Source organism: Dysidea avara, chromosome 1 (genome assembly GCF_963678975.1).
Source record: "Dysidea avara chromosome 1, odDysAvar1.4, whole genome shotgun sequence".
Taxonomy (NCBI): Eukaryota; Metazoa; Porifera; class Demospongiae; order Dictyoceratida; family Dysideidae; genus Dysidea; species Dysidea avara.
The window spans coordinates 5475726-5502726 of record NC_089272.1 but is presented as its reverse complement, the minus strand read 5'-3'; the positions used below and the strand labels follow the sequence as shown (position 1 = coordinate 5502726).

Below are 27001 nucleotides of genomic sequence, written 5' to 3'. Positions count from 1 at the left end.
AGTGATAGGTACCCTATGGCATAGCAACAATATGGTTGCTTAGCAATGGTTGTTGCTAAGGTGAACGTCATTTTAAGACCATAGCAACGGTTGCTAACTATGATTGATCTTTTGCAGTGGTTATTTTTTGAATTTCTGTTGCCTAGTGACAGTTGTTATGGTTGTCAGTTTAATTTGTAATAGCTTCGCCTCGCACTATTTCCTTCCTGTTTACAATACGAGAACTATTAATCCTGAATACCACAGCCATCCATCCTATTACATATACTAATACCATACCTGTTTCACTGCCCATACAAAAGCCTCAATAGCAGCAGTGAAATTTATCCCATATTTCACTGGCAGCAGTGAAAAAGTTGTAATTGCAATTTCATTGGCTAGAATTTATGTTAACAATGTAGCGCCAATTAGTGTTTACGCGTGTTTAGTACATAGTGACAAATTGCGTACATAGCAATGCTAATGCACAGCATGTGTATATGCAGTGAGTATGGTATTAACTGGGAATAGCATGGGTAGCAGTGAAATTTGGAATAAATACCACTCTTGTTGTATTTATCCCAAACTTCACTTCTACCCATGCTATTACTAGTACTAATCAAATAGTGATTTAGTTTGCCATACATTAGTCTCAATAGTAGGAGTGTAATTAAACCCAAATTGCATGGCCTTGTTTCTGTAATTGCACTGTAAAGTAGCCAATAAAATAGCAGAATAACAGAAGCCTTTTAAGTGCAACAAGAAAGTGATATAATGAATAGCCAATCAAATAAGCTGACAATAGAAACCTTTTAAGTGCAATGTATGTAGACATTTTGAGTAGCCAATCAGAATTACTGACACGTGAAGCCTTTTAAGTGCAACAACAAATGATGTAATACAAAGAAGGATGATGCAATCGCCTGGTAGACGTTAATGGCCACATAGAACTGGATAGATGCAGAGGAGGTCAGCAGCAATTTAAGCGCTACTTTAAATTGTTTTCTTAATTACATATTTTGGCTTGAAATTTCACGTGAGCCTCAATAGTCACGGTACAAAAACCAGCAAACAGTGGGGGTGACAAAGGGTTGTTCGATATATGGATTGCGCTTCTTGTAAGCATTAAGGTAATGTAGTTTGTTTTGTAAAAAAAGCTAGATTTCAAGGGAAATTGTATAAGTCTCTTTGACACATAACTTCTAGCACTAACTGGGTATGTGTATTCTTGTGAACAAAACAATGATGCCACACTTTGTTAAATACTCCACATGTTTTATTTCACCCCCAGAATATCGACTTTCATGTAATTAATTTCTAAAGGTGTTTAATCGCTGCCGACCTCCTCTGGGATAGATGTGTACTAAAAACCATGAAAGGTGGTCACTATGTGATTAGTAGGCAATCACACACATTTTCGTGCAATTATGGAATAATTGTACTTGTATCAGCCAAAATTGCACTTGGCTTTGCCTCGTGCAATTTTGACTGTTACTCGTACAATTATTCCCTAATTGCACTCAAATGCGTGTGATTACCTATACAAATCAGTAGATAATGTATTGATTACATCAAGGATCTGAGTAGTTTCTAATTAATGCACAGCACCATGTAATCCAAATTTTAGGAAAGGAAGACAGGAACATGAGGAAGGGGGACAATCTATTATCTGTTATTTTATACTGAGTTGTGAGTACCAGCATGGATTCTTTTGGTGGTGGAGTGAAGTGATCTAAAGTGATAGTTGAAAATTAAATTCTTTGGGGTTAAGTTGGTTTGAGGCAAAAAATTACAATTGGTGGCCATACAACTATCTGAGGAATCAAGCTGGAGTATAATATAAAGAGTTGAGTACAAGTACAGAGTAGGGGCGGAGGAAGTAGTTGATATGAGGGGGGGCTGGGCTGACCCAGACTTAGTCTCTGGTTTAGTATGGTGAGGCCAAAAAAAAATAAAATAAAAAGGTCGCAACCTGCTGACAATAGCTGCCCACCTCACCAGCTACGCATTCATAGCTGATAAATTACATAAAATCCTTACATAGCTCGCTACACACTGCTCTAATACTGTGACTGCTTTATTAGAGTGACTGCTCTATTAGAGTATCTCTATCTTTATCGCGGTTTTCAGCCCGACTCCAAGAAGGATAACTTCGGCGTGGTATCATTCTGAGAGGGGGCTAAGCCCCCCTCAGCAGACCGAGGGAGGCTTTAGCCCCCTAGCCCCCCCCCCCCCCATTCCACCGCCTATGGTACAGAGATAACAAGACAAGGAGGTGTAATAAGTCAGTCTTCATTTTTAGCTTCTATATCATTCATGCAATAGAATTAGACTAGTGAAATAAGCTACAAGAACAGCAACGTAGCACATTATTAGCTAACTAGATACATTTATGCACTTTTGAAACAGTTTTTAAGCAAATGGGGTCTACTAAGGATGGACTTGCATTTTGTGCTGGTTAGTTGCATGGGGTGAAGTATGTGGGTGAGTGTGTCCATCCATGCCTGGCATGCCACTGAAAACAAGTAATGATATCACAAAATGAAAATCCTACAGAACAAGTGTAATAACATGCCAGTGCAGAGATTTTCCAATAATCCACATAGCTTTGCTGTGATATTCCTGTTCCACTACTTGTTACTCATTGGACTTCTACGACTTTACAAGTAATTTTTAAATGTACTTGGTAGACACACAGTAGTGGCTCAAGAAGCTGGTGGAAACTACATTAAGTTAGACAAAGTTATTTACAGTTTATCATCAGACGTTTTAGAAAAAAAGCATGAGGACAGGAGGTCATTTTATCTATCATTTTTTAGACGGAAATGTGTTAACTATAGAAATCATTACTGAGCCATAAATTTATTTACTGAGGTTTGTGACCCATGCCATTGCCAGTTAGTTAATTGTATCCCCTTCAAAAACATGGCTGTAAAATAGGGAACATCCAAGAAAATAAAAGAGACTGGCAAATAAAAGAGCTGTTAACTGGTGCACCCAAGAATGGATGTCAATACAACTAGCAACAATTATGCAATTTACAAAGATCATTAACAATGGTCCTTATCATTGACTCATGCAGTCTTGCTGCATTCCTAGTGGATTACTTTGAACTCTAATTGGCTAGTAAATTGGCTGCCTTTTAATGATCTTGTAAATAGTTGTTAGTTGTATTGACATTCATTCTTGACCGCACCGGATATCAGCTATTTTAACCCTTAAACCAGCATAATCCAGAAAACTGGATTAAAACTTAATAAATACGCATGCTGTGCACAAAATACTGTAACTTTTGAAGTGTCCAATCTATGGCTGTGCAATTTAAATCATTCTACTTGTGACGTAGCAAGGATTAAAATAATACCTAGGGTTTTACCCTAATGCTAAATGGTGATGCCAAAAGTAGCCGTGAAAATAATTTTTTTGGTAAGGAAACATGCAAACCCTTTACATACCTCTATAAAATGGTTGATAACTTTATGGCAGTTGATCCTATTGCCTTGCAACAACTTCCATTCAATTTGTCGTGAAATTTTGTATCAGGCCATATATGACTGACGTTAGTAAACACACAATTGAAATTAAACATGTGGCAAGAATTTAGAAACACTGAGATGCAACTCTTCGCTGTTCACCGCTTCATAACAAGTAAGCCAATGTAGTTACAGTGTTCATTAGGAGTGTACAGGGGTGTACCGATGTGACATTTTCACTATTTACCAATATTCCAATATTTACGTAGTCTTAACACCGATATCCAATTCTATAACCGATATTTACATTTGAGTGATTAGACTTGTTAACTGTAATATGAACTGTAAAACACATTAAGCTAATATTCACTGTTTACACACGTGACAATAATTAAACTATAGCTAATGGAAATGTGATAAGTTAATACTTCTATCCCACTATTTTCAAGTTATACTTGATTGACAGTAGTATTCTCTGCTGTAAGCCACGATCTAGTGTTTCCTGCTCCAGAAAAGAGCCTCTCCGAGGGCACATTGGTAGGTGGAGCACTTAAGTATCATCTTGCTATTCTGGCTAAAAGTGGGTATCTTCGCTGATTCTCGTTCCACCAAACATAGGGATTACCCTTTTGAAAACAGATCAAAGGCTCTTTTAAGTAACTGTTTAATTCCATTCCACTGGTACCTACCCTGTCATCACTACATTCCCCCATGTCCTCTAATATTTCACTCATACACTCCCACACTTTACTGGAGCAGGCACTAGTATCATCATCATCAGTATGCTGCCTTTTGTTTGGTAGTTCATTCACTTCACTCACTTCATCACACACATCAATGATACGTTGCTTAGCAAATTCTTTTGTAGCTTCCGTAGCAGAAAATTTGTCTTTATGTCTAGGATCCAGTATTGTGGCAATAATCAACTCATCATGTTTTTCAACTTCTTCAAATCTTCGCTTCAGTGAACTTAACATTTCACCCTTCATAGTTTGAATACCAGAATCATCATGATGTTTGGTAAGTGACTTTTCTAGTGCTTTTAGTAATGGTATCAACACTGATGCAGCTGCTGCATCAGTGGAAATCATTTTTGTTATTTCCTCTACAGGTTCAAGCATGGAAATAATCTTCCTGACAAGATCAAGTTGATGGGTGTTCAACATAGTGATGGAGTCATACTCAGTGGCATATGCTGCCAGTGCCATCTTTTGTGTGTTGATTGATTATAGCATGTAAAGAGTGGAATTCCACCTTGTCAGTTCATCTTGTTTTAATCCATTTTTTTATTAATACTAAGTTTGTCCTGTATTTCATCTAGCCGATGATAAGCTAAAGTTAAACATTTAAAGTAGACAACTATTCCACGACATACGGCTAAATATCAATGACGACACACTGTGAAAGGATACCTTCATTCACAACAAGTTGAAAGGCATCCTAAGCTGGGTAGCATAGCATCTCATGAAGCTTTTTCATATTGCTAGCATTGTCATGTATTATTAAATGAATTCACGCTTTATTAATTCTCCAGTTCTTAAACATGTCCTCTAGCTTTTTGCAAATATACTCACCAGTATGAGAGCCATCACATTTGTGTGCATCAAGCACTGCTGTTATTCTTTCAAACAATTTCATGACCCATTGAGTTGTTAAACTAATAATTGATTGCTGAGCTGAAGAGCAGCTCCAAATGTCTGTGGTAAGACTCAGATAAGGTACATCTACAAGCATTTCCGCCAGCATTAAATCAATCTTCACTTTGATGTCTGGAATAACAGTTTCTGAGAAATACTTCCCACTTGTACCTTGGTTTAAGAGTTTTCATGAGACGGCTAAATCCAGTGTCATGTACAACTGAAAAAGGTTGATTATCCGTAGCAATAATTTCTCCTATTAATCTATGGATACGCACTGCATATGAATCGTTGATATCCCACACTTTCACTTTTACGTGGGTTTCTACCATTGTTAGCTGTTTAAATGCTGCTTGCTCTTTTTGCTTCTCTTGCTCCTTCAAGTCTAATCTTTTTCTTCTCCAAATACTGGCTGTATTCTTTGGTGTGCTTTTTTTTAGATGGTCAATAAGGTTAGTTGTGTTGTACGACTTCACGCGAACTCCCTCCACCAGATATGCTATCGTTACAAGTTTTACAACTGGCAAACTTATTGCTGTGTTCGCGAACAGTGCTTTTACTTGTGGCATAATGGCTTCTGTACCGTATTACCAAAAACATCCAAAAATATTTCTGGCATCCTACAGTATGCGCATGTGCACATATCAGTAAAAATCTAGCCTAATTTTACCGATTTCCGATATTTCCGATGTCTCAATATCGGTACCGATACCAATTTTAACATTGGTACACCCCTAGTGTTCATTTAACGTTTTCCAAGTAGCCCAGTAAACACACTTTTAATCTATATGTATTTGTAGGCCGTAAGAAGTAAGTTACCCCACCTAATGTCGCCATGCATGCGCATATTGTGTAAACACGCATTTCCGAAAAGTTCTCTGCGGGTTTAAGGAGTAATTTGATTGCCAGTCACTTTCACTTTCTTGAACACGCCTTTTTACAGCAACGATTTTGAAGGGGATTCATTCATTTTTGTGAAATTTGTGGTGAACTATAAATACAATCAGTATGACAATTAACTATAGTAGTTAAATTTATTTCAATAATATGCACATCTATAATTTTATAACCTTTTAGCTGTATATGAGAGAACACTGGTGTGGAAGCACATCAAAGGAGATGCTAATAGCCTGGGTAATTTTAGTACGAAGTTGGCAGCTACGTACACTGAATGGTTTGATCAATAAATTACGACTGGTTTCTGCTTGGCTCGAAAGAGTTAATACTACCAATGGACATTCTTCTATATTTCAGTTCTAACTGTACTATATCAGTGTGTTGTAAAACAGACCTTCATTTATCCAAAATTAGAAATGACTGTTCATATAAGTGTGTTCTATTAGAGTATTTAAACAGTGCTCTGTTTAAAAATGCATGGGTTTCATGTTACCCAAACAACTCACTTTTCTGAACACTTTTTACCATTGTCTGGGAACATTGACCGATGGTCAACTGTAGTATCAATTAGGACACTACATTGTATGGGTTAAAGAGATATTCTTTGTATGAGGAGTGACTGTTTTATTAGAGTAATTTATATAATATTACTAGAGATTTGAAGGGTTCAGAAGCTTCTTTTATAAACCTTGGTCACTTTAATGCTAAAGTCTACAACCAAACACTAAACAGATTCTTAAATTTGGCAAACAAAAGTAGCCATAAGCTTTAGCTGGTAGTTACACTACTCACATCTTGCCACTGGACTGTGTATCCTTTAATCTAATAATGAGAAATTATTGTCATTGTTGGGTCTAACCACATTTTTTCAAAGAGGAGTTTCAATAGGCAACGTAATTGCATGTGAGTCACTGATGCATGGGTCTGGGGTACTCCCCAGCTTGGTATTACAGATCTTAAGAGTTTAACACTTCAACAGTGTCAGGTTAATGAATGAAAATTTCAACCTTGCTGTTATACTGTTAATGTACAGGGCAATTCAAATCATTACAATGCAGGATGTAGGAAACTGCTTAAGAAGCTGGTATAGAAGTATCAGCACATCTTCCAGGTTAGGATGGGTAGTTCATCAATTTTGGTTATTACTCCATGTTCCATGTAGGTAGCCATGTAAATTGATTTGGAACAACATAGAATACATTTCTTTCACATTCTTTGATGTTCAGTACACATTGTTGTATTTTAATTGCACTATACCTAGAGTCAGGACAGCTATTAAGGGATACAACTAAAAGTGTAATTGGATTAAGGGCCTCTTGTGGTGCTCAAAACAGATCAGAAATGGAACCTGAGAGCCTGATGGGTATACCTGAATGAGCTTGTGATGAAGGTTTCCTCTGATATGCAGGCATGTCCTGTTTGTGATTTCAAGCTCAAATAGTTCCTGTAAACTACTGAGAGTCCTGGCGGATAACCAAACTGCCCTTTGGAAGGAAGAAATGCAATAGTGAGCACCGCCTGTGTCACATTAACCTGAAGTTAATGGAGCTTGCAACCAGAAGATTTCACTTAATAATTTGAAGCTTGCACTCCCCTGGGGTTGCTTTGGCGTAAACGTTAGGGATGCTAGCTAGTCAAACTGGTTTAGAGACTCCAGATCTGTCTTGCCATTTAACCTGCAGTTAAATTTGTGTTAATTAACGGTTTTAAGTTGTGTTCAAGCAGGTGTTTTCTTTCAAAACAATTGTTTGCAGTAGAAATTTGAATTGCCAACACTTCATGAACAATCTGCCATCATTAGTAGAGGTGCACTGATATAAGACAACTAGACCAATCCGGTACTGATCTGATATGAGATTAATCATTTTGAAACCGATACGATACCGATCCGATATACTGATATAACTAAGTGTAGCTATTTATATTTGAGGAACCACATATGCCATATTCAACTTCATTCTGACAATCATAAGATCATTGGCTATGCTTGGTTAGCTACCCATGGTGGTGTGGCCTCTATTCACAGCTGCAGACTATAAGGTACCCACAAATATTTTAATACATGCCCCTGCCGAGATTAGTCCAGATTACTCTGCATTTTAATGAATGGTAGAGATGGTTGGTTGTTTATGCTGTGCTCTTGGTTTGCTGTTTTCCCAGGCTCACCACTATGAGTGTTTGTTGTGTGATTGGTAAGTATTGTGACAACAAAACAGCAGTTATGGATACACTTAGATGGCTTCGCGTAGCGTACCACTTTTAGACAAGGAAAATAACTGCTGTTTCCCACCCTTGTTAGCCAAATAATAGGGACTTGATCATTGGACAGTGCCCTTAAGATAGTTCAGTTGTACATTGGTGTATCACATCGGTTTTTAGCAGCAATATCGACTCCCACCAATATAGTCAAAATTTCTATATCGGAAACCGATACGATATGTATTGGTATATTGGTACACCTCTAATCATGCTACTGAACAAGTCTCATGCACTCTCAAACTAAGCTCACACGTTTGAGCCCCAGAAACAGATAAGGCAAACACTGGGTGAAAAGAAGTAATTCATTGGCAACTCTAGGACTCATCTCCATCAAATGGCACTTTCAAGTTGGTAGCAAGTCTCACTTCACTGAACCTCCAGGCTCCCCTTGCCTATCATCTACAATTGGTAAGCCTGATGAGCACTAGTCTCCTCCTGTCTTGGAAGAATACTTGACTTAATATGAGCGGCGAATACCACTTCTTCTGCTGCTTTGGTCCTGTAATTCTTGGAGCCTGATTAATCAGGTGCATATTATGAACATTACATCACAGAAGCGCATGTGATTAGACTACGCAAAGCCCACAGGTTTAATTGATTTTGCGGTTGGAAGTCTAACTTCTTCCACAAACAATCACTTTGAAGGCACTGCCTAGGCATAATATCTATCATCATATGAATATACTGTGAGAGTTTAAAGAAAATGCGATGATTGTGGAAGGAGATCAAATTGGCATCTTCATGAAAAACCGTCAAATTCTTATACCAACACTTTGCAACATAATGAAAAGATTTATTGCAGTTATATTGTAATAATGCTAAGAAATGAAGTGCAAAGTTGCATGGCACAATGCTGCATCCAGACTACCAAAGGTAGAGTACATTTGGGTAACACAAATCATCTTGTTTCATAGAGACAGCACAAAGCTACATATGTACAAAATAAATTCACAGTTTATCACCACCCCTGCATATATTTAAATACTACCTCCAAACTTTTCATTATGACACCTTGAATTATGTGTGTGTATAGTACACATTTTCACTATACTAAGACTAGCATATCATACAGTACAATAGTAACTGTATAGTAGGGACTACAAAGGAGTAGGTGTGGCCCACGAAATAACATCAAACAAAAATTTTCTCTGACAACGATGAGGCAGTATTGGTGAGGTAAAACTAAGCCCAAACAAGCTTTCAGATCAACTCGAAATGCTTTCAACAAGTTGCTACAGAATTTTAATTTTTTTTTATTTGACTGACTGTCTGAGTAAGTGACTGACTGACTGACTGACTGACTGACTGATGCCTTCAGACAAGCGTAACTCAATAATGGCTAAGGCTACGGGCTTGATTTTTTCACTGTTCGACGTCGCTTCAGCCCGACAGGTGCCTTTTGGCATACCGCAGTACATACAATGCATTCTTCATGGACTTACCAGTGTCCTCCTTTGTGTCCCATTCATCTTTGCTGACAGGGAAAGGTGCCAATTTGGCACGAGCACATGATGGCTTCCCTTCAAAACGAAAATCATCCGTACTTTTCATAGTGGCTATTTTCATTGTAGGGATGCTTTTCAAACAGTTCTTGATTTGTATTGCTGTGTAACGGGTTGAACATAGCCAACAGCAAAGCGTAATGGATACTTCACTTTTCAGATGATAATTAACATGGTGTGCATTCATTGCATACATACATACATACATACACCAATATTACATGTTGCATACATACACTTAGATCTTCTCCATGCATGCCTGCATAATGTCCTCACTAAGTGAGGACCTCATCCACCCAACCACCACACTGTGACTCAAATAATAATTTCGGTTGTAAATGGGCCAACCGAGGAGGGCAATATGGGCACTTCTTTATGATGGATAGGACACATCAGCACACACACCTGCTGGATAGGACACATCAGCACACACACCTGCTGGATAGGACACATCAGCACACACACGTGCCGGATAGGAAACATCAGCACACACACGTGCCGGTTAGGAAACATCAGCACACACACACGTGCTGGATAGGACACATCAGCACACACACACGTGCTGGATAGGACACATAAGCACACACACATGCTGTATAGGACACATCAGCACACACACATGCCAGATAGGAAACATCAGCACACACACATGTGCTGAATAGGACACATCAGCACACACATGTGCCGGATAGGAAACATCAGCACACACACATGCCGGATAGGAAACATCAGCACACACACATGTGCTGAATAGGACACATCAGCACACACACGTGCCGGATAGGATACATCAGCACACACACGTGCCAGATAGGAAACATTAGCACACACACATGCCAGATAGGACACATCAGCACACACACGTGCCAGATAGGACACATCAGCACACACACTTGCCAGATAGGAAACATCAGCACACACACATGCCGGATAGGAAACATCAGCCCACACATGTGCCGGATAGGAAACATCAGCACACACACACGTGCTGGATAGGACACATCAGCACACACACATGCCAGATAGGAAACATCAGCACACACACATGTGCTGAATAGGACACATCAGCACACACATATGCCAGATAGGACACATCAGCACACACACATGCCGGATAGGAAACATCAGCACACACATGTGCCGGATAGGAAACATCAGCACACACACACGTGCTGAATAGGACACATCAGCACACACACATGCCAGATAGGACACATCAGCACACACACATGCCAGATAGGACACATCAGCACACACACATGCCAGATAGGACACATCAGCACACACACGTGTCAGATAGGACACATCAGCACACACACACGTGCTGAATAGGACACATCAGCACACACACATGCCAGATAGGACACATCAGCACACACACATGCCAGATAGGACACATCAGCACACACACATGCCAGATAGGACACATCAGCACACACACATGCCAGATAGGACACATCAGCCCACACACTTGCCGGATAGGACACATCAGCACACACACGTGCCAGATAGGACACATCAGCACACACACGTGCCAGATAGAACACATCAGCACACACAAGTGCCGGATAGGAAACATCAGCACACACAAGTGCCGGATAGGACACATCAGCACACACATATGTGCCAGATAGGACACATCAGCACACACACACATGCCTGATAGGACACATCAGCACACACACGTGCCAGATAGGACACATCAGCACACACACATGTGCCAGATAGGACACATCAGCACACACACGTGCCGGATAGGAAACATCAGCACACACAAGTGCCGGATAGGAAACGTCAGCACACACACACGTGCTGGATAGGACACATCAGCACACACACACATGCCTGATAGGACACATCAGCACACACAAGTGCCGGATAGGAAACATCAGCACACACACACGTGCTGGATAGGACACATCAGCACACACACGTGTTGGATGGGAAACATCAGCACACACACGTACCAGATAGGACACATCAGCACACACACATGCCAGATAGGACACATCAGCACACACACTTGCCGGATATGTAATTTATTATTAACAATAAATTGAAGTTAACATACCCGGTGCATCAGGCGCTAAGAGTAGCTGGAAATTATCAGGCGCTAAGAGAGATTCAAATCTAAACCCAAGCTCACATGATGCGCTGTATCTCGTGAACCGCCACGTTGCCTGAAGTGTGAAAAAATTGCAAGCTTAGAAATTCTCAGGAACGGAATTGCTGCTGGCGTATTACCCTGTGGGATAGCTACTACCCGTCGCTGAAATTGTGAGAAAGCCTGTCGCTAATAATATTGTGGATTTTGTTGGACCGCGAAAGTTCCGCCGCCAATAACAGCTGAACTCAGCCGCAATCACAACTAGGATACATACCCAACGTTGTCTACGCTCCAAGTACGTAAGTCCGTTTTGTTTGTGTTGTGTCATTTGAATTTGTTGTTCACACCTGTAGTAACTTCATTGTCGTAATGCCAGCGACCCGGTGCGAATCTCAGGACCTCCCCGTAACCGAGCCTTACACCCTAGTAGGCGCTCCCAAGCCTCAACTGGCAGCGTTGACGGTAAACGCACTGAGGTCACACCTTAAGCATTACCATTTGGCTACAACAGGAAACAAGGCTGCGTTAGTAGACCGCCTCCACAATCATTTGTCTTCACTTCAACCAGGAAATACCAATCCTGCGAGTGCTGCTGGCTCACAAACAACCACCTCTGTAGCAAATACTAATGGATCTGTGGGCTCTCAATCAACAACTTCTGTTACCCATACAATGAATTCCAATGCTCAACCAGCAAATTCCACCACACAATCCACACATTCTGGCGCTCTGGCCCTGCCACAACAACTTGTCGAACAGCTGGCCACCTATCTTCAGCAACATCAAACCACAACTGCAAGAAACCAGGGTAACACTGTTGATGATGATAACTTGTCTGTTGCATCGGGGCCAACTCACACCACCATGGTAGCTCCAATTAAAATGGCTACACCCACTACTGCAGTAGCATCAGCTACTTTAGCACCTAGTGCCACATTTGCTAGAACCTCACTACCGACAATCACACCTGCTCTGCCTACCCTGCCATCACCTATGCCACCAGTCAACCTCACCAGGACTCAGCTACCGGTTATCCCAACTAGAGTCAGAGATAAAATCGCCAAAGGTGAGTACATTGATTTTGCAAGTCTGCTATCCAAATCAATGTTTAGTACACATAACCCCTTGTCCCAGCAATCAGTCACACTTCGATTGAATTCTGACGACGACTCCTTTACAGTCCAGCCAGCAGTTCCTCATAGCACCTCCTCACAATGGATATCCACCTTTGCTAGTTGGATGGAGGCTTGGAATGTATACCTATCGGTCCGCACAGCTTTCAATCCTTCTTGCGCGGCAGAATTAATACGGTACCAGTGCATTATTACTTCAGCCAACTCCGATCACCCTATATCAGAATGGCTCAACTACGATGTAAAGTTCCGTACCAAAGCTGCGAATGACCCATCCCTTAGGTGGGATATCCGCGACACAGATTTGTGGCTGGAATGCATGACTTCGAAAGCCATGCAATCACAACGTTGGCCATGCCCCCATTGTGGCGCCACTAACCATTTCCCTGACAGATGTCCTTTTCGTCCGTCATCTTCAAGCATTGGAATTTCAAACGCGGGAACTTCAGATACCGGACCAGGAACTAGACGGCGAGCCCCAGGGCACCCATCTCACCCGAGAAGGGCCCAGCTGCAGCCGCCAATTTGCCACGACTACAACAATGCAGTCTGCCACCGCCCATACTGCAATTACCTCCATAAATGTGACTACTGCGGAGGCGACCACCCGGTCAGGAGCTGCCTCTCCCGCAGGCAGCCCAGGCATCAATAAGCCACTACCGTGGACTCCGTTACGACCGTTTGTTCTTGAACGTGAATTAAGCAACCATCCTAACAAAGCCTTTGTCAGGCGACTTATCAATAATCTACGACATGGCTGTACAATTGGCTACGAAGGACCTCAATTTACCTACTTTGCTACCAATCTACAATCTGCATCTCAGCAGCCTAAAGTAATTGACACCACCCTCACTGAGGAGTGTAAAGCAGGACGTATTCTTGGACCTTTCCAACACCCACCCCTCCCGAACTTTCGCACTTCTGGCTTAGGCCTTGTGCCTAAACATGACGGAGGGTGGCGAATTATTTATCACTTATCGGCACCACAAAATTTTAGTATTAATGATTTCATCGACCCATCGTTATATTCCTTATCTTACTGCACCATAGACGACGCATATAGAATTATCAACACGTTAGGACCTGGAGCTCTCATGAGTAAGATAGACTTAAAAAATGCATTCCGTCTCATCCCTGTCAGACCCAAAGACTGGAACCTTTTGGGAATCTGCTGGCGTCACCAATTCTATGTAGACACATGTTTACCTTTTGGACTTAGGTCTGCCCCTCACATCTTCAATGAACTATCAACTTCTATTCACTGGATTTTACAGCACACATATGGCGTTCAACATTTACTTCACTACCTTGACGATTTCTTTACTGCCGGCCCCGTCGACTCTCCAGTGTGTAAGCAGAACCTGCAAGCTATGTTTGCATTGTGTGACAAGATCAATGCACCCATTAAGATGTCGAAAGTGGAAGGCCCTTCCACCACCTTAACATTTTTAGGAATTCAGCTAGACACAGTTACTATGGAAGCTAGCATAACACCTGAAAAGAAACTAGATCTCCTTCATGAACTTCATTGGATGACCCATAAAGATAGCTGCACTAAAAAGGAGCTGCTTTCAGTCATCGGTAAACTATCATTTTGCTGCAAAGTTCTCCCTGCGGGTAGAATGTTTCTCCGTAGAATGATCGACCTGAGCACTACGGTGAAAAAACTTAATCATCACATCCCTTTAACCACTGAAGTACAACTGGATATCCAATGGTGGATTGACTACTTACCCAAATGGTCAGGGAAAAGCCTCATCCTGAAAAATGAATGGACACCATCACCAACACTGCACCTCTATACAGACGCCTCAGGATCATGTGGCTGGGGGGCATACTGGTCGGGCAGATGGCTGCAAGCTTGTTGGACGTCTGCCCAGCAACAGATGGATATCACCTGGAAGGAAATGTTTGCCATAGTATCTGCTGTACAAGCATGGGGCTCATTCTGGTCGCGTCGTAAAATCCTATTTCACTGCGACAACAAATCAGTTGTGGACATATGGGACAAGGGGTCAACTCGTGCTGCACACACTATGGCCTTAGTAAGACTGTTATACTATTGTGCAGTGCACCACCAATTGAATGTATGTGTAGTGCATGTCCCCGGTGTTTGTAATGATATCGCAGATGCATTATCTCGTTTTCAGATGGACCGGTTCTGGAAACTAGCCCCAACAGCCAACCCGAGGCCGGACAGCACCCCTGCATGGCCGACACAGACCTTCATGCGAGCCTCCTGCAATGCCGGTATCATGGAGTTGCCCAATCAACACGACGTATGTACAGTGCAGGCCTCACAAAGTTCCACGCCTTTTGTGACCAGTACAATCTCCCCACCCACCCAGCATCTTCTCTAACGCTACAATACTTCTGTGTACATGAAGCTCGCCACATCTCTTATAAGACCATTAAAGTGTACTTGGCAGCTATTCGCCTTGACCATATTGAGAACGGTTATCAAGATCCTACAAGAGATAATCTCCTGCAACTAGTCTGTAGAGGCATTCGTCGTCACCAGGGCGATAACCAGCGGAACAGATTACCAATTACCCTCAACATCCTACGCACTTTAAAGGAGCAGCTCCGCCAGTCCTCTTACACATTCCAAGAAAAGCTTATGCTGTGGTCAGCATTCACTATAGCCTTTTATAGCTTCTTCAGAGCAAGCAAATATGTTAACCTCCGCTGGGATGATGTAACTTATGATGAAGAACAAATGTCAATTACTCTACACCAATCAAAGACCGATCCATTCAGACGAGGCCACACTGTACACATTTTTAAAACTACTTCATCTACCTGCCCACTTAAGGCACTCAAACAATATAAGGATTCTGTCACCAGCACACCACCTAATGCCTTTCTATATCACGCCGGCAGGTTTACTCCATTGTCCCGTCCAGCAGTCACTAGAGTAATTCGACAGCTCCTTTCACAGGCTGGTCTTAATTACATGGACTATGCATCACATAGCTTTAGAATAGGTGCTGCTACCACCGCAGCAGCTGCCGGCCTTCCAACATGGATGATTAAAAGCCTTGGACGCTGGTCAAGCAACGCTTACTTGTCTTATATTCACTGCCAACCATCAAGAACTCCAGCTATTCACCGATTATTAGCTCATACGGACGCATCCAACCAACCAGAATGGGACCCAGACTGTATGCATTGACACATTAACCAGCTAAACTGACACACCATATGCTAGTATTTGTAAACATAAATGTACATTCTGTTAACCACTGCTTATCCAATGTTAAAGATAAATACATAAACTAATATAAAATATAACCTTGGCGCTGCGTGTAGAGGATGAATACTCGGGCAACTGGGGGAAGTAAATTTATAGGAAACTGAAACTAATTTGGGCAAAGAAAATTTGGGCAAGTTTTAACCAAATAGCCTTGAACTGTTTGCGTGTGTAATGATCACAGCCTTGTGTACTTGACTTGGACAACAACTTTTACCCGTTGCTTATTGCGTATCAGCGGTTTAACTTGCATGCCTGTTAGAACTCGAAGCATGCTAAGTATCATCACATGAATATTTATTGCGGATGGATGGTGCATGCTGCCCACTGCACTGAGAGTGCTGCTGCGTGCATGTTATTAGTGCTGGTGCGTACATGTTATTATTGCACAGAGTGTGCTGCTGCGTACATGTTATGATTGCACTGAAAGTGCTGCTGTGTGCATGTTGTTTGCTGTACTGAGAGTGCTGCTGTGTGCGTGCGTGCGTGCGTGCTGTTTGCTGTACCGAGAGTGCAGCTGCATGCCTGTTATTTGCCGGCTGTACCAAGAGTGCCGCTGCGTGCTTGTTATCTGCTGATCTAAGAATGCCACCGCGTGCATGTTACATGGCTGCTCATACTGGAGAGCGCTGACGCATGCTGCTGCATAACTTTCACCATTGCCGCAGTTAATGTTATTCAAGACAAGTTTGGTTTGTTGCTTCTACATGTGAATGCATGTGCTTCAACTGCGGCTCGGAACCTGCTGACCTGCGATCCCGTGACCCCCTCAGTTGCCCAGTTATCACCCAAATTAGACCACTAAACTGGCTTCTTTGTTTAGCTACTTGGTAGGCTTGACTAGAGTGAATTGTCGCATGTGCATGATTCAATATTACAGGTACATTTAAAAGGGAGGATTGGATGGTGGCCTGACTGTATTGTATGCATAGCGGTTGGAAAGGGACAGGCCGCCATCCTGCTTTCTCTCTTTGTTTAATAACGGAGGTAATCGTACATAGTTTGCTGGTAAGGTGAGCCTTTCTTGTGTATTGATACCATTGTGATTAATAATCATGTATGTGTGTAGCTTGTCGTACCTAGTGTGTGATATTTGGTGCATGTCAACTAGTACAACCGCCTTAAGGTTGGCGTGGGGGCTGGCTGATAAGGTATAATTGCTCGGGGGCGGTTGGGTGGCATGCGGGCAGCCCCATGCCCGTTCCATAAGGCGGTTGGAAAGAAGTACTGGTAAGATTGTTAAAGGACACATCAGCACACACACGTGCCAGATAGGACACATCAGCACACACACGTGCCAGATAGGACACATCAGCACACACACACATGCCTGATAGGACACATCAGCACACACACGTGCCAGATAGGACACATCAGCACACACACATGTGCCTGATAGGACACATCAGCACACACTATTGCCAGATAGGACACATCAACACACACACGTGCCAGATAGGGCACATCAGCACACACACACGTGCCAGATAGGACACATCAGCACACACACATGTGCCTGATAGGACACATCAGCACACACACATGTGCCTGATAGGACACATCAGCACACACACACATGCCGGATAGGAAACATCAGCACACACACACATGCCTGATAGGACACATCAGCACACACACATGCCGGATAGGAAACATCAGCCCACACACACATGCCTGATAGGACACATCAGCACACACACATGCCAGATAGGACACATCAGCACACACACATGTGCTTGATAGGACACATCAGCACACACACATGTGCCAGATTGGACACATCAGCACGCACACATGCCAGATAGGACACATCAGCACACACACACATGCCTGATAGGACACATCAGCACACACACGTGCCAGATAGGACACATCAGCACACACACATGTGCCAGATTGGACACATCAGCACACACACGTGCCAGATAGGACACATCAGCACACACACGTGCCGGATAGGAAACATCAGCACACACAAGTGCCGGATAGGAAACATCAGCACACACACGTGCCGGATAGGACACATCAGCACACACACGTGCCTGATAGGAAACATCAGCACACACAAGTGCCGGATAGGAAACATCAGCACACACGTACGTGCTGGATAGGACACATCAGCACACACACGTGCTGGATGGGAAACATCAGCACACACACGTGCCGGATGGGAAACATCAGCACACACACGTGCCAGATAGGGCACATCAGCACACACATGTGCTGGACATAATGCACACACAAGTGTTAGATGGGGTTTACTTAATTTTGTATTTTAATGTTAAAGTGTTTTCCTTTACAATTAAGCTTCAGTGCCCACCCTTCCTCGGTTGCCAGGAATCTTTCAACATAAATTGGGGACAGGGAGAGTTGGGATAACTTTTCCTCAGTGTTCTAGGGATTTTCCCAACTGCTTCATGTACACTGTCAACAGGTGAGAAAAACGTGGCTGGAAATTTGCTCAACCAGTTTAATAACCTGTTACGTATGGCGTGATCTGTACAATGTGCACATGACGCCTACATTCCAATCTGATACAGCTGGATAGATCACTGTATAAAAACATAATATTAATTAACACAATACCACTGCATGTTAACTTCAATTTATTGTAAACAATAAATTACATTTAATAAAATTAGGGCATGGTACCATTTCTTTTGGCATGCATAGATTGTAGAGGTGCTTCTGGAAAAGTTCTTGATTCATATTGCTGTGTAATGGGTTGAACATAGCTGACAACCAAGCTTAATGGCTACTTCACTTTTCAGACGATAATTGATATAGCTGGGGTGCACGGCACCATGTCAGATGTGGTATGTGTGGGTTCACCAGTCATAATAAAATTATTTACAAAAAAAGTTACAAAACAAGTACACAAAAAAATTTGGAATTTTCCACTATAGAGTAGGGACCATAGCACATCGATAAAAAGTACTGAAACAAGTTTGAATAGTTCATGATATTAAATCACAGTAAAACAATAAGAAGTGTTTTATTCTACTGTGCATTTCCGTTATGGTATCTTGAGCACAGTAGGGATATAACACTTCTTATTGTTTTACTGTGATTTAATATCATGGACTATTCCAACTTGTTTCAGTACTTTTTATCGATGTGCTATGGTCCCTACTCTATAGTTCAAATTTTTCGTAAATATATATGGTGGTATGTGGCTGAGCTCCCATGAACTTCTGATTCTCAACCCTCTCACTTTGTAAGACTGAGATATTCTGATACAATAATCAAGTACTTTATTGTGTAAAACAGTCAAGCACACCTGAGACAGACTACAGTGTAAGGCTATTTCCTACCATATTCTTTATCAATGAATGCATGCCAGAACTTCAGTAAATGTGATCTAGCAACTTGTTTATTTCACCTATACATGCACCTCACAGACAGTCTGGCTTGAGTAGTTGAGATTTTATGGACTCCCTCTTTCTCTAATCTGTGGAATGTCAGATGTGGTCAGCAGTGATGCTGCATTACAACGATTATCAAGACTCACAGTACTAAGTTGCACAACCAAAAAAGTAAAAAGTGCATGAACCTATAACAAGTAAAGCCACACAGTGAGTTATTTACATATAGCAATGGTTTTGCAATCCTCACTATAATTCACATGATCTGTACAATTTTAAACACCTAAGCTCATAGACCTATGACAAGCTTTCAACTTCATACTAATGATATATTTGTATATATTCTAATTCACTCAGCTAGTATGAGATGAATTAGCGCTAAGGAATTCAGTCAATTGAATGCTGTCACGCACACCCTGATTAGTTGGGTTCATTTTCTTCACAAAATTTAAGTTTGTAGTTGCAAATGAATTTGAGAAACAGCTGCAAAGTTATAATGCAAAATCCTATTGATGTACAATCAAGATACTCCAATAGAACAGTCACTCTAATAGAACAGTCACCATTGAACAACAATTAAGAAATTTTACCCTTTGACAGCCACTGCTGCCATATGGTGGAATGGCATCACAACTCACGCATACAATAAACTTTAATTTTGCTATAACTTGCAAACGCATTTCATAACAAGATGTGCTAGTACTGAAATGTACATGGTTATAGAGATCCTGTTTCTGGGATAACCAGATACTTCCCGGACTAGCGTGTGTTTGTTATGTATTACCATAAAATGTAACTTTTCATAATAGGCGAATTAAATCATTCTTCAAATTGAAAACAAGTAGCTGATAACAAAGAAAGTGTTATACATTGATGGAGACAGGTAAAGTTGACAGTCGGCTGATTTATCCCAGTCGTGGCATGGTGGACACTAGAGATGTACCGACTCAACTTTTCTGAACTATACTGATACCGATCCGATCTGGGAAATTCATTACTGATCTACCGATATTGTACCAATCTGACATCAATTATTTATTATGATGACTGACCTTGTACAGGTAGTTCTTATAGCATTTTATAATCTCAGACTAAGCTGATTGGTCAATTGTTAGCTGAATGATGATCACAGCATTGTTACTGCAGTCAATACAATGGTGGTATGGCCTCAATTACACCACCCAGATAATCAGCAATGTCAGCACCCACAAATATTTTAATGCATGCTCCTACCAAGACTTGCCTGGAATGGTTTGTAGGCTGTTGTAGCAGAGATCCTAATAGTTTAGTGTATTTGATATGGTGTAGCACTATATTCATTGTTTTCTGCCAAGGACCTCTGGTAAGTTCAAGGGTAAGTTTCAGTAACTGAAACAGCTAACTCGCACATATTTATATGGCTTCTTTGTAGTTTCAATGGGCACCAGGCTAAGAAATGGCACTATACTTAGGTTATTTCATAAATGGAGCAGAGAAATGATAGAAGAAGTCTACTATGTTTGAAGAAATGGATTTTAGAAAGATTGGTATCATGAATCGGCGGCTTCAACAGAAAATCGGTAGAAAGAAAATCGGTTCTACTGGTTTTGCTGAAATTATTGAGATTGGTACCGATCCGATACTAGATCGGTATATCGGTACATCTCTAGTGGACACGAGTACAGATACGCATGCACAACAGCAAAAATGGGACAGATCATGAAGAAACTAGCTGTGGAATAGATTGCACTGTAAGTAAACTGCATAGAAGAGTTCTTTGGAGTGTATTACAGTACACCTTAGTAAATAGCTTGTTGGGATTCCATTATTTGTTCGGGATGGTTTTTACAGAAGTTTAGACTTTGTTGTTCGATAACTTTGTTGCAGTTACTGTTATGTAAACAAAAACAACACAGTCAACCTCCTTAATTTATAGTGAGTATTTAGACATATGGTTACTCAGTAGTTCAGTGTATTGGACGGTTAGTATGATGTGATTCAGCAATTCGGCTAGTGGTCCCGGAGAATTTGGCCGTTACTGGGTTAAGTTAGATTAGGGATCATAGAAATAAAAAATAGTGAAAAGAGAGTGCACCTGAAAATATACTAATGGACATGTAATCCCTTATCCAGTCAACCCATGACTGAATTAGGGATTAAATGTCCACTTGTATCGTACAGTATGATAATACTGTATGTTAGAGATAATGAAAGTTTTGCCTTTTCTGGCCAAATATACAGTATCATCCATACAGCATCTTCATGGAGCTGTGGCAGTATTGGTTAGGTATAATAAGGCCTTAAGTACAGCTTGAAACACTTTCAAAAATTTGCTCTGAAATTTAAAAAAATTATATTTAGTAAAATTTTTTACTGTCTGACTGATGATGCCTTCATACAAGCATAACTTGATAATGGCAAAGGATTTTTTCACTGCTTGATGTCACTTCTGAGAGACTGGTGCCTTTTGGCATTCTGTAGTAAGTACAATGCATGCTTCATAGACTTGTGTTCTCTTTTGTGTCCTATTTATCTTCGTTGACAGTGCAAAGTGTCAATTCGTGGTAGCATGGCATGATAACTTCCCTAAGTTTGATGGGAATCATCCAATTTTTCATTGAGCCAGATACTTTGATTGAAGGCACTTTTGGGCTTAGTTATACCTAACCATTACTGCCAATTCACCATGAAAGTAGTGTGAGACTCATTTTAGGATATTTTTGGCAGAATAGTCCGAACCTTCTTGATCCCTAATAAAAGGTATGATAATATTACAAAACGTTTGTCTTCTGTCCCATATCGCCATTTCTGCAGAAAAGAAAAAAATATTTTAAAGCAAACCCTAAAGCCAGTATGCAACCAGCAGCTTTGGAACTTTATACCTGTAAAGGGGCTATAGTTTCCCCGATACTTTGGCTAGCCATTTCAAGTTATCTCTTAAGTACTCAACAATCTACCTACCACCAACAATTCAAATTACTGTATAATCATTTTTCTAACCAATCAGCAATCCATAAAGTAGTTATGAAACTATATACCTGCAGACCCAACTCCTCAGCAACACTTTAGAGCGATGATCATGATAAGCACCTCTAAAATTAATTTTTGTGTTCAGCAGTGTTGCTTGTATTGAACATAAAGGTAATCTACACAAGTAAGTATACACTACTGACATGATTTTTACTGCTAAAAGTACACTAAAATTCAATTTCAGAGCATTATTTTTTTTTCTTGGGGATGGGGGGGGGGCATGCCCCTAGAGCCCTAGTTTAGCAGGCTTTCTCACATGCTTTGCGTATTCAACTACCACTTTATTTTTACCATTACCTATCCCCCCCAACCACAAGGTGCTAGCTACGCCTATGATATATGTCTGTACCAAAGCCAAATTTTACAAAGAAAAAGGTGCTACCCTTCACAACTTTTTTTTGCCTCTATTTTTGGGGTGCTGCACTATTTTTTTCACAGCTTGGCTGTTTTGGTAAAACTGCATTAAATCTTTGAATTCTCAGGTAAATAGTAGGTAGCTATACAGATTTCACTGATGGTATACATATTATGCACTTACCAACTTCTGGATTTTCTCTTTCATATTCTTCATACTTTTTTTGGATTTCATCTTTTGTTTTCTATAGTGCAATAAATACACATTACAAGAATTTAATTTTCAAACAATTTTGCTAGAATAAAACTTAGCACAAAAATAACATGTACATAGTTACTGTAGTAATCACCTTTTCACTTATTGTACAATGTGTACATTTTGAGCCATGCATATACATAGTAGTGAAATGGAAGTAAAAGTGATGGAAGGTATAGGACCAGACTCTATGAAGCCATAACACTCCCTGGCCAATTGGTTTTAGAGTCATCCCAACCATTCCAACTAAACTGGATCAGTATGGACAATAAACCACTCCCATATGTCTCCATAAGCTTATGCTGATACCTTTACTGAACAGTTATAGCTATGAATGAATAGTGCATGAATTGCTTGAGAATTTCAGTTATTTTGTGTGGACTATAGTACACAAGTTTTGTTGGAGATGCTGTACATTTATTTTAACTTGGGACTGGCCGCAGGTTTTGTTGGTAATGTGTCCACATGCATTGAATAGTTAAGTATATGTACCTGGAACACAACCAAAAAAGTAGATTGCTATTTATTAAGCAGAAGTAATGCTAGCATGACTGCTTTGCTTTATCATACAGTACGATAGTAACTGTATAGTAGGGACCACAAAGGAGTAGGTGTGGCCCACAAAATAATATCACCTAAAAACCAGCCTCAATTTTTCCTGACGACGATGAAGCAGTATTGGTTAGGTAAAACTAAGCCCAAACAAGCTTTCAGATCGACCCGAAACACTTTCAACGAGTTGCTACAGAATTTTAAAAAATATATATATTCAACAGAATTTTCTACTGACTGAGTAAGTAACTGACTGACTGATGCCATCAGACAAGCGTAACTTGATAACGGCTAAGGCTACGGGCTTGATTTTTTCACTGTTCAATGTTGCTTCGGCCCGACAGGTGCCTTTTGGCATACCGCAGTACGTACAATGCATTCTTCATGGACTTACCAGTGCCTTCCTTTGTGTCCCATTCATCTTTACTGACATCGAAAGGTGTCGATTTGGTGGTAGCATGTGATGGTTTCCCTTTGTAATGGAAATTGTCCGTATTTTTCATAGCGGCTATTTTGATTGCAGAGGTGCTTTTCAAACAGTTCTTGATTCATACTGCTGTGTAATGGATTGAACATAGCCGACAGTGAAATGTAATGGATACTTCACTTTTCAGACGATAATTAATATAATTGGGGCATGCGGCACTTTTTTTTTTTTTTTGGTATGCGTAAATTGTAGAGGTGCTTTACAAATAGTTCTTTATTCAAAATGCTGTGTAACGGGTTGAACATAGCTGACAACGAAGCGTAATGGATACTTCACTTTTCAGAAGATAATTGATATAGCTGGGGCGCGTGGTGCCATTTCAGGTGCTGTATGCATGGGTTCACCAGTCATAATAAAACTATTTACATAAAAAGTTAACAAACAAACACACACAAAAATGGAATTTTCAACTAGAGTAGGGACCATAGCATATCGATAAAAAGTACTGAAACAAGTTGGAGTAGTCCATGATATCAAATCACCGTAAAACAATAAGAAGTGTTATATCCCTACTGTGCATTTCCGTTATGGTATCTTGAGCACAGTAGGGATATACCACTTCTTATTGTTTTACAGTGATTTGATATCATGGACTACTCCAACTTGCTTCAGTACTTTTTATCGATGTGCTATGGTCCCTTCTCTAGTTGAAAATTCCAATTTTTTGTGTACTTGTTAGAGCATTTTGACATCTTATCAATTACCATAAATTTTCATGTTTTGGGTGTCCTGTTGATAGTTCAAGCTAGCTATGATGCAATAAACCACATAGCTAGTGCAAACTGTGAAATTTAGAATCTCAAATTTATTCTACAGTGGGTTAACTGTGTGAGGTCCAATCTTTTGTGAAATTTGCAAATTAAACATTGATTCGTATATACGTATTTCTGTTGTGGTGTGTAATTAGTATAGTTTTACACATTACCAACTCCAATGTAACATGTCTATTTTGAAGAATTTAAATGGAAACATAAGGAATCTGCAGAATCTGCATTGCCAGATCCCTTCAGATCTTTATCAGAAGACGTTTCAACTGGAATCATCATTGAAGCTAACAATGAGATGTTAAAAGCTATAACAAACCAGTCTGCACTTAAAAAGAAAGGGCCTTATATCAAGGTGGCACCACAGCGTAAAGCTAAACTAGCAAAGTACATTTTGGAGCATGGTAATTGTGCTGTTGCAAGGAAGTATAGTGGTGAACCAAAGGAAAATTTAAATGAGAGCACCATTTGAAGTTTGGTGAAAGTGTACAAACCAAATGGATGAAGAAAAGAAAGATGGGCGACACTGATCCTAATGTTGAAGTGCTACCATCTGCAAATTAAGAGAGGCTGTCCTTTGTTAATTGGTAATAAATGAACACCCAGGTTAAGCTTACATAAAGGGTCTGTATGTGATTCTGGTGGGTCAATTTTATGGCTGTTGGAAGAGCTGTTGTCCATAAATTTGATGCCAGTTTGTTGGCAAAAAATGGCGGTCCTGTCTCTTATGCCAAACTGGGCTAAATCTCTAACTTCTTTATCACATGAATTTTGTGAAGAGGAAAGGATACTCTACTGCTAAACCAATGGTGCACAACTGACAGAATTAAGGTTAATTTCCTGAATGAAAAACTGGTGGTGGTTAAAATGTAAGATATTCCCAATGAAGTAATACTTAATTAAGACCACACAACAGTAAATATTATCCCTGGCTCCCAGTGGACTATGGCCCAAAAAGGAGTAAAATAAATTGAAATGATTGGGCTGAATGAAAAGCAGCAGATAACTACAGTAGTTTGTGGCAAGCTAAGTGGCAATTTTCTCCCTTTGCAGTTGATTTATGCTGGCAAAACTACCGCTTGCTTGTTAAGTGTGAAATTCCCAAAGGACTGGCTCATTAGTTTTACACCCAATCTTTGGTCTAACAAGGAGAAAACCTACAGTCAACCATAATTCCTTATATCAAAGCAAAGCAATGTGAGTTGGGGATTGGTGACACTTTTCCAGCTTTACTTATCTTCAATGTTAAAGGACAAATAACTAATGCTATTTTCAGGCTGCTAAGGGACAATGACTTATATGCCATCAGCATTCCTGCAAACTGCACAGGAAAGTTACAACCAATGGATTTAAGTGTTATTAAAGCATTCAAGATTTCAATGAAGCTGCAGTTTAGTAAGTGGTATAGCAAAAAATGTACTACTGATGGAATCCCACTAGCAGTTGATCTGCACATGTCAATCATGAAACCGCTTGGAATGTAATGGATAAAAAATGCTTATGGCTACATCAAAAGAAACAGTAGTATAATAATACATGGTTTTTAGCTGCTGGAATTAAAAGTCATTGAATAAAGATATGTAAACTTTCATTTAAACATTCATCATTATCATTGTAATAATCATGTACATTGTGATCCACATAACTAATAATCTAATCCAAAACAGCCAAGCTGTAAAAAAGGTGTGCGGCCCTCAAAAAGGCTATGGTGAAAAAAGATGTGAAATCCAAGGTGGCGGCTAAGAAATGGCTGTGATGGTAGGTTAATGGTAAAAATTTTAATAACGACAATTCAGGTGAATTTTTGTGCCGCTTGGTCTTGGCACAAAATTCACCTGAATTGTCATTATTAAAATTTTTACCATCACAGCCATTTCTTGGCCGCCACCTTGGATTTCACATCTTTTTTCACCATAGCCTTTTTGAGGGCCGCACACCTTTTTTACAGCTTGGCTGTTTTGGATTAGATTTCAT

The 27001-nt window shown here is 40.5% G+C and overlaps 1 protein-coding gene and 1 long non-coding RNA gene across 3 annotated transcripts in view; one reads left to right on the top strand and one right to left on the bottom strand.

Moving 5' to 3' along the window:
- The window catches only part of LOC136254303 (uncharacterized), a 58714-nt gene extending 35505 nt beyond the window's left edge, over positions 1-23209 (bottom strand). Inside the window, exon 1 of the mRNA XM_066046976.1 lies at positions 23153-23209. The gene's annotated coding sequence lies outside the window, so the exon portion shown is untranslated. The remainder of the gene's footprint in view (positions 1-23152) is intronic.
- LOC136254613 (uncharacterized) overlaps positions 1-27001 on the top strand; it is a 522347-nt gene that overhangs the window by 427612 nt on the left and 67734 nt on the right. The gene's annotated exons all lie outside the window — the stretch shown is intronic.